Source organism: Salmo trutta, chromosome 4, assembly GCF_901001165.1.
Source record: "Salmo trutta chromosome 4, fSalTru1.1, whole genome shotgun sequence".
NCBI classification, from domain to species: domain Eukaryota; kingdom Metazoa; phylum Chordata; class Actinopteri; order Salmoniformes; family Salmonidae; genus Salmo; species Salmo trutta.
Genome location: NC_042960.1, coordinates 33,857,008 through 33,867,628, shown reverse-complemented (window position 1 = coordinate 33,867,628; position 10,621 = coordinate 33,857,008). Strand labels below are relative to the sequence as shown.

The 10,621-nt window shown below is 39.4% G+C and overlaps 1 long non-coding RNA gene across 1 annotated transcript; it reads right to left on the bottom strand.

Annotated features, from left to right (window-relative positions):
• Positions 1–1,593: 1,593 nt before the first annotated feature.
• Positions 1,594–3,014, bottom strand: LOC115192270 (uncharacterized). Its single transcript, XR_003877908.1, has 2 exons — positions 2,642–3,014; positions 1,594–2,575 (listed from the first exon to the last, which is right to left on the bottom strand). It is a non-coding gene; the product is annotated as an uncharacterized LOC115192270 (long non-coding RNA).
• Between the last annotated feature and the right edge of the window lie 7,607 nt (positions 3,015–10,621).

Below are 10,621 nucleotides of genomic sequence, written 5' to 3'. Positions count from 1 at the left end.
CAACTGGACAATTCCAGTGTCTTGAAAAACGTTTTGGAACACAGCTAACTCTCACGTGAATGCGCGCCAATGAACTCATTTGCTTTCCTGAGTCAACAACTTCCAACTTCCTCTGTTCGCTCTCTGTTCATCATAGACGCCTCAAACAACTTTCTAAAGACTGTTGACATCTAGTGGAAGCCTTAGGAAGTGCAAAATGAAATGAACCCTAAGTCACTGTGTGTTCAATAGGCAATGACTTGAAAGGACTACAAGCACCAGACTTCCCACTTCCTGGTTAGATTTTTCTCAGGTTTTTGCCTGCCATATGAGTTCTGTTATACTCACAGACACCATTCAAACAGTTTTGGAAACTTCAGAGTGTTTTCTATCCAAATCTACTAATACTATGCATATTATAGTTCCTGGGCCCGAGTAGTAGCCCGTTTAATTTGGGTACGTATTTCATCCGGCCGTGAAAATACTGCCCCCTACCCTAGAGAAGATAAGCAAAGACAAATGACAGTCCATCATTACTTTAAGACATGAAGGTCAGTCAATACAGAAAATGTCAAGAACTTTGAAAGTTTCTTCAAGTGCAGTTGCAAAATCCTCCAAGCGCTATGATGTAACTGGCTCTCATGAGGACCGCCATAGGAATGGAAGACCCAGAATTACCTCTGCTACAGAGAATAAGTTCATTAGAGTTACCAGCCTCAATAATTGCATTACCTTCAGGCATTTGGAAATTGCTCCCAAGGATGAACCAGACTTGTGGAGGTCTACAATTTTTTTCTGAGGTCTTGGCTGATTTCTTTTTATTTTCCCATGATGTCAAGCAAAGAGGCACTAAGTTTGAAGGTAGCCCTTGAAATACATCCACAGGTACACCTCCAATTGACTCAAATTATGTCAATTAGCCTATCAGAAGCTTCTAAAGCCATGACATAATTTTCTGGAATTTTCCAAGCTGTTTAAAGGCACAGTCAACTTAGTGTATGTAAACTTCTGACCCACTGGAATTGTGATACAGTGAATTACAAGTGAAATAATCTGTCTGTAAACAATTGTTGGAAAATTACTTAGGTCATGCACAAAGTAGATGTCCTAACCAACTTGCCAAAACTATAGTTTGTTAACAGGAAATTTGTGGAGTGGTTGAAAAATGAGTTTCAATGATTCCAATCTCCCCACTATCTCTCCCCTTTTTTTGCTGAGATACATCCAGGAGTTTGACGTTTGTGTGGGTGACTTTGACAGAGATGGTGTTCTGATGAGGAAATGGTGTTCTGATGCCACTTCTGGGCAAGACGATTGGCCCAGTTTATCTCAAATTGTCATTCCAGTTATGATAGTCACAACAGAACCACAGTAATAATGAAGAAAACCCATCTGGAATGAGTTGATGCGTCTAAACATTTGACTGGTACTGTATGTAAATGTCATATTTCAGTTTTATTTTATAAATTAGCAAAAAAATCTAAAAACCTGTTTTTGCTCTGTCATTATGGGGTATTGTGTGTAGATTGGCATGGCATGAGAAAGTCTTAATAGAAACGTGGAGGCAATTATTTTAATTAAGACTTCCTCATGCCATTAACCAGCATTTCTCTCCTGTTCTATTGGTTTTCATATCAACTTTCGTTCGTTGTACAGAAGCCAAAAAGGCACAATCCTAGTCAGTCAACCCATCATAGTAGTTGCTATTATATTCCCCCATTGCTAAATTTCTAACGGGGATTGTTCTCTGTCACGTATGGAACTGCTTGCATTAGGTGCGTGCTTTAGAACTATGTTTTCCACAAATTGCATTTGGGCAAATGTTTGAAAATTACATTTTATTAGCTGCTTCATTACAGGAATTGCATGTTCAATAATAAACTATAGCCTTCTGACTGTAAGACGATAAGCTTGCCATTGTTGCATGTTTCCATTAAGCTCTTAATGAAAAATGTCCGGTCCTTGTATGTATGCATAGTATCAGAGAGGAAGAGGCGAAGGAAGAGGTTTCACTCGCCAAAATATGTCCAATATCAGTCCAATGCGTTTCTATGGGCTTATTTTTGGCATAAACTTATTGCCTGTCTTCCCACCTTGGGACGACTCCAATTGTTAGGGTGGAAACATTTGCATCTCGTCATTATATACAGGTCTCTGATAGTATATTCTGTTGGTCACATCAATTTACTTTTTAGAAAAAATGTAACTGTTTGTTGCCCAGTTTATTAGGGTCAGTTAGTCGGCAGCAAAATTGACCGAAATTTGCATCCCTCACTTCTACACAATCTAATATGACCCATGACCCTTCAAGCCAGCTCTATTTAGAACAAAAAGTAAGCAAAAATGCCCAGTCATCAAGCTAGGTAAGAGATCATTATTAAATATGTGAGAAGTCAGAACTAGATCAGTGATAATTCAATAATCAATATTGAGTTGCAACTTTAACCAATAGCCTAACAAATGAACAAATCTTACAAATAAAGTACAAATACTTTTGATTGTCTTTATTAAGACGTCCTCTATATTACATTTCAGCCAGACTGCCAAGCCAGCCCGAGCCGACTGCACGCCCGACCCCCACCATTTTAGTCAATACCTCAACTCTCTCCCCCACCATTTTAGTCAATACCTCAACTCTCTCCCCCACCATTTTAGTCAATACCTCAACTCTCTCCCCATCACAACTTCCTTTCCATCTTTTTTTATGTCTCAAGGGAAAGGTTTGGAAAACCAAAATTGAATAAAAACACATACACATGAACACACAGAAACAGTACACCCTCCATATACAGTGCATTCGGAAAGTATTCAGAACCTTTGACTTTTTCCAAATGTTGTTACATTACAGCCTTATTCTAAAATTGATTAAAATCATCAATCTACACATAATGACATAGCAAAAACATGTTTTTTTTTAAATGTAGCTAAATTAAAAATACGTATATTATATTTACATAACCTTTCCTCAGTACTTTGTTGAAGCACCTTTGGCAGCGATTACAGCCCTGAGTCTTCTTGGGTATGATGCTACAAGCTTGGCACACCTGTATTTGGGGAGTTTCTCCCATTCGTCTCTGAAGATCCTCTCAGGCTCTGTCAGGTTGGATGGGGAGCGTTGCTGCACAGCTATTTTCAGGTCTTTCCAAAGATGTTCAATCAGGTTCAAATCCAGCCTCTGGCTGGGCCACTCAAGGACATTCAGAGGCTTGTCCTGAAGCCAATCCTTTGTCGTCTTGGCTGTGTGCTTAGGGTCGTTGTCCTATTGGAAGGTGAACCTTTGCCCCAGTCTGATGTCCTGAGCGCTCTGGAACAATAGGTCTACACGATCTTCATAACGCATTTCCTATACAGATTTGTATTATTTTTTTGTATGGATGACAGTATTTGATTGGGGATTGGGGATACATTTTTATGATGGAAAATTATAATACACACACACAAACACTGTTTGTACTCATGATATAGTCAATTCTTTACTTGACTTGTATGTATTATTTGTAATAAAATATTTGTGTCTAGTTATAATGTATGCATTTTCTTTACCTGGTAAAAGGTTTGTAGTTTGCATGTTTCAGTAATTATTAACATGGTTAAATAGTCGTAAATCTCTTCGTGATTTAGCTTTTGGTATATTTGGCTTTTTTTTTTACATATTCTGTATTTCCACTGAAGAAAACAATAATTCATCAACACACTACTGTAAATAAATGGATGCTACCTGTTATAAAACAGAAATTGCTCTCCGTAAATAAATGGTGATAAATGTCATTCGGCTAGGGGTTTCACAGCCCTATAATAATGATACTGTCACACCTTAATCTTTTTCACGTGTCTTTGTGCTTGTCTCCACCCCCCTCCAGGTGTCACCCATCTTCCCCATTATCCCCAGTGTATTTATACCTGTGTTCTCTGTTTGTCTGTTGCCAGTTTGTTTTGTTTCGTCAAGCCTACCAGCATTTTTCCCGTGCTCCTGTCTTTCTCTAGTTCCTGTTTCTTAGTATTCCCGGTTTTGACCATTTTGCCTGCCCTGACCCTGCCTGCCGTTCTGTACCTTGTCACACCACCCTGGATTACTGACCTCTGCCTGCCCTGACCCTGCCTGCCATTCTGTACCTTTTGGACTCTGGACTACTGACCTCTGCCTGCCCTTGACCTGTCATTTGCCTGCCCCCCTGTTTTTGTAATAAACTTTTGTTACTTCGAAACTGTCTGCATCTGGGTCTTCTCCTGAGCCATGACAGATACAAGTTATATCAGCTTAAAAAGGGTTTACTTACACCCTATGAGTAGAATATGTTGGGAATAGTGGCATTGGAGAGTCTAACATTAATTAAATACCCTTAGCTATATTAAATGTCAGCAACAATTTCCAGTGAGAAATGCTCAGTTTGAAGATATTCGGCTATGGGTTTCACAACCCTATAATAATGATACAAGTTATATCACCTTAAAAAGGGTTTATTTACAACCTTTGGAGTATAACATGTTGGGCAAAGTGATATAGGAGAGTCTGACATATAACCCTTAAGTTGACTTCAGTCTTCGAACATGAGAACCAAGAGGGGCCTAGCTTCGTCCTTCATGAATGGGAAAGGCCTCGATTGTAGGCCGTAGAAAATCCGACATCCATCTTATTAGATCAGAACAGGATCGATCAACAGTGATTTATATTAATGGTTTGCATCCTAAAATAAGATAGTTGTGTTTTGCTGGATAACACACTTACATTATTTGTCTACCCATAGGATTTGGATCATTCAGGTTTTTAGATATATAAGCTTCAGTAACAAAATAAAACCATGGTTGTAATAACACTTTAAACAGGTAGCTTGTAAATGTGTGAAATGTGTTTGTTTTGGGTCCACACTGGTAAGTTAACTGAAGTAAATTAGACAGTCACATCTTCTGAAACACTGGTCAGGCAATAACACTTTCCATTCAGCTTCAGGCAACTTTGATGTAAGGCTTGATCACAGCTGTAGTGACTACTTCTATCCGTCACGCCCATTGTTGCTTATTGATTGTTCACTAGATATATCAACGTAATTACACCCAACACAATGTTGAAAAACAGAATGCTTCCCACTACTAGATCACATAACTAGACGTGAGCTGGACGTGATCCCAGCGCTGCCTCCAATGTAGCGGAAAAAGGTGAAAGCTGCAACAGGGACTAATCAGGGCTCATACGTGGGCTCTAATGGCCGTTGTCATGAAAGCCTAGTACGCCTCTGGGCAGAGACAGTAGGTCTACAATGCTGGCATATGTTACAATAGCCTAAGTATATAACATGATTGACCCGACCGTAATAATCATGAAACAGCCTTGTTAGTGCCATAAGTGCAAGCCAACATAATTCGTTATTTTACATTAACCTGTTTAACTGCATTGATATGGCTTAATTGATTATAGTACAGACTCGTTATAGTGGCAAATACCATGCAGTTGCAGTTTCAAATCCTTAAAATGTATCCCCATTCCCCAATCAAATACCTTCATCGATGCCACAAAAAAAAACAAATACAGCTTTTTACTCCAATCTGGCAACCCTCAAAATCCAACATAGCACCAGTATCCCAAAGTATTAAGCGAAAACAAGCATAGAAAACAGCATTGGCATTAATAGTCAAATAAAATAAAAACATAAGGCTACTATTATATTATAAGTATTTCGGTGACAACCTGGTTGATTAACAATATTGGGTTGTAAACATTTGTTTTTTGACATAAATGTGGGACACAAAAACCAAAAGCAGTGTAGAACACTATTGCCCAAAATGCATTGCTCCAATAACTTTCCTAAGATTGTTCTGAAGTTTGTCCCCCCGCCCCCAAAATGTATTTTTCTATGAATGAAGTCTCACAAAAAGTGTATTTTCCTACGAATTAAGTCACACAGAAATGTGCTTTCTGTCACACGAATTAAAGCCACAATCTGCTGAAATACGTTTTGTAAATATTTGCAGGAATTGAGTGTGAGATTGTGTTGTTTCTATGGATGGATTTTTACAAGGCTACTTTGAAGCAAGATAAGACATGCCTCATTATTTGAAGTAAAGTTGAGATTGAGTTGAGACTGAGAAATAACTCATTTTTAAATCATAGCCACAGAAGTTTTTAACACAGGATTGCATTTAGAATTATTATTTGTTGCACAATGACTGTGCTTTTACAAAAGCAGGTTTCACTCCAATAGCCCACAGGCTTTTTGAGGCGCTACTCTCGCAATGTCTGACAGGCGGTAGGCTATTCCGCTCATCAAACTAGGCTCTTTATGCTGTGCCTGTGTGATAAATAAAATGACAACAAACGAAAATACAAACATGCCAATTTAATTCCACACAATTATGAAAATTAACCTATAGACCAACAATGCAATAGAATGACTCACAAATAAACCCATAAAAAAAAGAAACATCCCTTTTCAGGACCCTGTCTTTCAAAGATAATTTGTAAAAATCCAAATAACTTCACAGATCTTCATTGTAAAGAGTTTAAACACTGTTGCCCATGCTTGTTCAATGAACCATAAACAATTCATGAACATGCACCTGTGGAACGGTCGTTAAGACATTAACAGCTTACAGATGGTAGGCAATTAAGGTCATTAATTAAGGTCTGAAAACTTAGGACACTAAAGAGGCCTTTCTACTGACTCTGAAAAACACCAAAAGAAAGATTCCCAGGGTCCCTTCTCATCTGCGTGAACGTGCCTTAGGCATGCTGCAAGGAGGCATGAGTACTGCAGATGTGGCCAGGGCAATAAATTGCAATGTCCGTACTGTGAGACGCCTAAGACAGCGCTACAGGGAGACAGGACGGACAGCTGATCATCCTCGCAGTGGAAGACCACGTGTAACAACACCTGCACAGGATCGTTACATCCGAACATCACACCTGTGGGACAGGTACAGGGTGGCAACAACAACTGCCCGAGTTACACCTAAAATGCACAATCTCTCCATCAGTGCTCAGACTGTCCGCAATAGGCTGAGAGAGGCTGGACTGGGGGCTTGTAGGCCTGTTGTAAGGCAGGTCCTCACCAGACATCACCGGCAACAACGTCACCTATGGGCACAAACCTACCGTCGCTGGACCAGACAGGACTGGCAAAAAGTGCTCTTCACTGACGAGTTGCGGTTTTGTCTCACCAGGGGTGATGGTCGGATTCACGTTTATCATCGAAGGAATGAGCGTTACACTGTACTCTGGAGCGGGATCAATTTGGAGGTGGAGGGTCTGTCATGGTCTGGGGCGGTGTGTCACAGCATCATCAGACTGAGCTTGTTGTCATTGCAGGCAATCTCAATGCTGTGCGTTACAGGGAAGACATCCTCCTCCCTCATGTGGTACCCTTCCTGCAGGCTCATCCTGACATGACCCTCCAGCATGACAATGCCACCAGCCATACTGCTTGTTCTATGCGTGATTTCCTGCAAAACAGGAATGTCATTGTTCTGCCATGGCCAGCGAAGAGCCCGGATCTCAATCCCATTGAGCACGTCTGGGACCTGTTGGATCGGAGGTGAGGACTAGGGCCATACCCCCCAGAAATGTCCGGGAACTTGCAGGTGCCTTCGTGGAAGAGTACGGTAATATCTCACAGCAAGAGCTGGCAAATCTGGTGCAGTCCATGGGGAGGAGATGCACTGCAATGATTTTTTTTTTTAACTTAATGCAGCTGGTGGCCACACCAGATACTGACTGTTACTTTTGATTTTGACACCCCTTTGTTCAGGGACACATTACTCCATTTCTGTTAGTCACATGTCTGTGGAACTTGTTCAGTTTGTGTCTCAGTTGTTGAATCTTATGTTCATACAAATATTTACACAATGCAAATTTGCTGAAAATAAACAGTTGACAGTGAGAGAACGTTTACTTTTTTGCTGAGTTTACAATACAAATACACAGTAATCAAAAATCTAAACAAGAAATCAAGAACTGACAGAACGAGTACAATTAACAATCCAGGGTTCGATATATTAGTGAGCCTGTGTCAGAATCCATAATACAAATACGTGGTGTATACAGACACGGCAATTTAATTCCACACAATTATGCAAATTAACCTATAGACCAATAAGCAAGACCGGTCAAATGTATTTTTGGCAGCTAACTGATTAAATGGTTTACCATTAACATTCCTAGTAGAAATGCAGGAAATTAGCTTTAGATGCCCCCCAAAAATGGGAGGATCCCCAGACCCCCTCCAAGTTGTCCTCCCCACTTCTAAAAACAAAGTTGCACCCCTGGGTACATGCAGTAATTAAATCAGAGCCAGACTAACCTCAGCACAGTGGTGGAAAAAGTAGTCCTATAGTCATACTTCATTTTTTTATTTATTAAAAAAGTCAAGCTACAGTAACTTAATAGAAAATGACCAGTAAAAGTGTCATCCAGTAAAATACTACTTGAGCAAAAGTATCTGGTTATAAATGTACTCGAGTACCGTTGTGGATAAATACTAAATTGACATACTAGAGTAAAAGTAAATGCTATACACCAAATTCCTTATATTAAGCAAACAAGACAGCACCATTTTTTAAAAATTGTATTTATTTACAGACAGCCAGGGCATACTCCATTACTCAGACATCATGTACAAACAGTATTTGTGTTTAGTGAGTCCATCAGATCAGAGACATGACAACTCATTATATTGACAGGGGTGTGAATTGGACAATATTGTTGTCCTTCCAAAGCATTAAAAATGTAGCTTTTGGGTGTCAGGGAAAATGGGGGTAAAAAGTATATTTTCTTTACAAATGTAGTGGAATAAAAGTTGTCAAAAATACAAATAGTAAAGTACATATACCCCAAAAAACTACTAAAGTAGTACTTCAAAGCATTTTTACATAGTTACTTTACACCACTGCCTCAGCGAAAGTTGGTGCAGGTTTGGTCAGTAGCTGGGGCATGTTCCCCACCAGAAGCCAGGGTGTAGGGACTGGCCAGTGGAGAAGTAGCCTACCTGTTCACCTCATAGAAGACCAGACCAAACAGCAAGGCTGGGCCCACACTCCAGCCTTACAACCTTCATGCCTTTGTGTAGTATAGTTGTGATATTGCAATAACTAGACTTTTAGTAGTTATCATGAGCATTTATTCAGTCCACCTATTCATAAGCGTACATTCTTACTTGCATCCTTCCTTTCCTATCTCTGTCCCCTACTGTTCTGGTTTACCTGAGACTAACAGGAAAAGTTATACCGGACTGTATACATTACTGCTACTGCCTTTCACATTGTCCGTCCAACACAAAGGCTATGGGCTAGGCAAAGGAGGGAGAGCCCAAACCCAATGCAAAGTGGACTGCTGTGACACCATTTCTAGGAAAATGTTCACCGGGGTGACAACCACTACCATTATGTAATAACTGAAATCCGTAACGTTTAGAATCAACAAAATGTATGAATCAATAACACTACAGTGACATTGTATGCAATACATGCCAATACCAGTGTCCTGCTGATTAAACCCATCTTCTAGTAGAGCAGCTGCAGTTATGTAAATCATTACCGAAGATGATCGTGAAAAATCATACTGTACTGCATTGTACGTAGAGCGACAACAATTTGCTGTCCCGATCGGCTATTTTTTTTTTAAATAACAAAAAAAATAAGGCAGAGGTTTCCAGGACAGATTAAGAATCTCTATTAAAAATGATTTTAGTCCAGGATTTAAAAAAAATATTTAACCTTTATTTAACTAGGCAAGTCAGTTAAGAACAAATTCTTATTTACAATGACGGCCTACACCGGCCAAACCCAGACGACGCTGGGCCAATTGTGCGCACAATCACGGCCGGTTGTGATACAGCCTGGATTAAGTTTAATCTGTCTGGGAAACTGGCCAAAATTGTCTGCAGTCAACAAATAGTCCCCAAAAACAAAGTGTTGTTTGTGTTTAAAGTATTTTGTTTTTTTTTGTTATTTATTTAAAATGTTTCCACTTACTATATGTATTTTTGGCACTACATACAGTGCCTACTTTTTCCACATTTTGGTGTTACAACCTACATTTAAAATTGCGATTTTCTTGTCACTGGCCTACACACACGCACACAAAATACCCCATAATGCCAAAGTGGAATTATGTTGGTAGAAATGTTTAATTAATAAAAAATGAAAAGCTGAAATATCTTGAGTCAATAAGTATTCAATCCATTATGTTATGGCAAGCCTAAATAAATTTAGGAGTACACATTTGCTTAATAATTCAAATAAGTTGCATGGAGTCACTCGGCGTGCAATAATAGTGTTTAACATGATTTTTGAATGACTACCTCATCTCTGTACCCCACACATACCTTTCAGATAATTGTCTCAGTCAAACAGTGAATTTCAAACAAAGACCAGGGAGGTTTACCAACGCCTCGCAAAGAAGGGCACCTATTGGTAGATGGGTAAAAGTTAAAAAAAAAAACAGACATTTACTATCCCTTTGAGCATGGCAAAGTCATTAATTACACTTTAGATGGTGTATTAATACACCCAGTCACTACAAAAATACAGGCACCTTTCCTAACTCCGGAGAGGAAGGAAACCGCTCAGGGATTTCAACATGAGGCCAATGGTGACTTTAAAACAGTTTCAGAATTTAATGGATGTGGTAGGAGAAAACTGAGGATAGATCCAA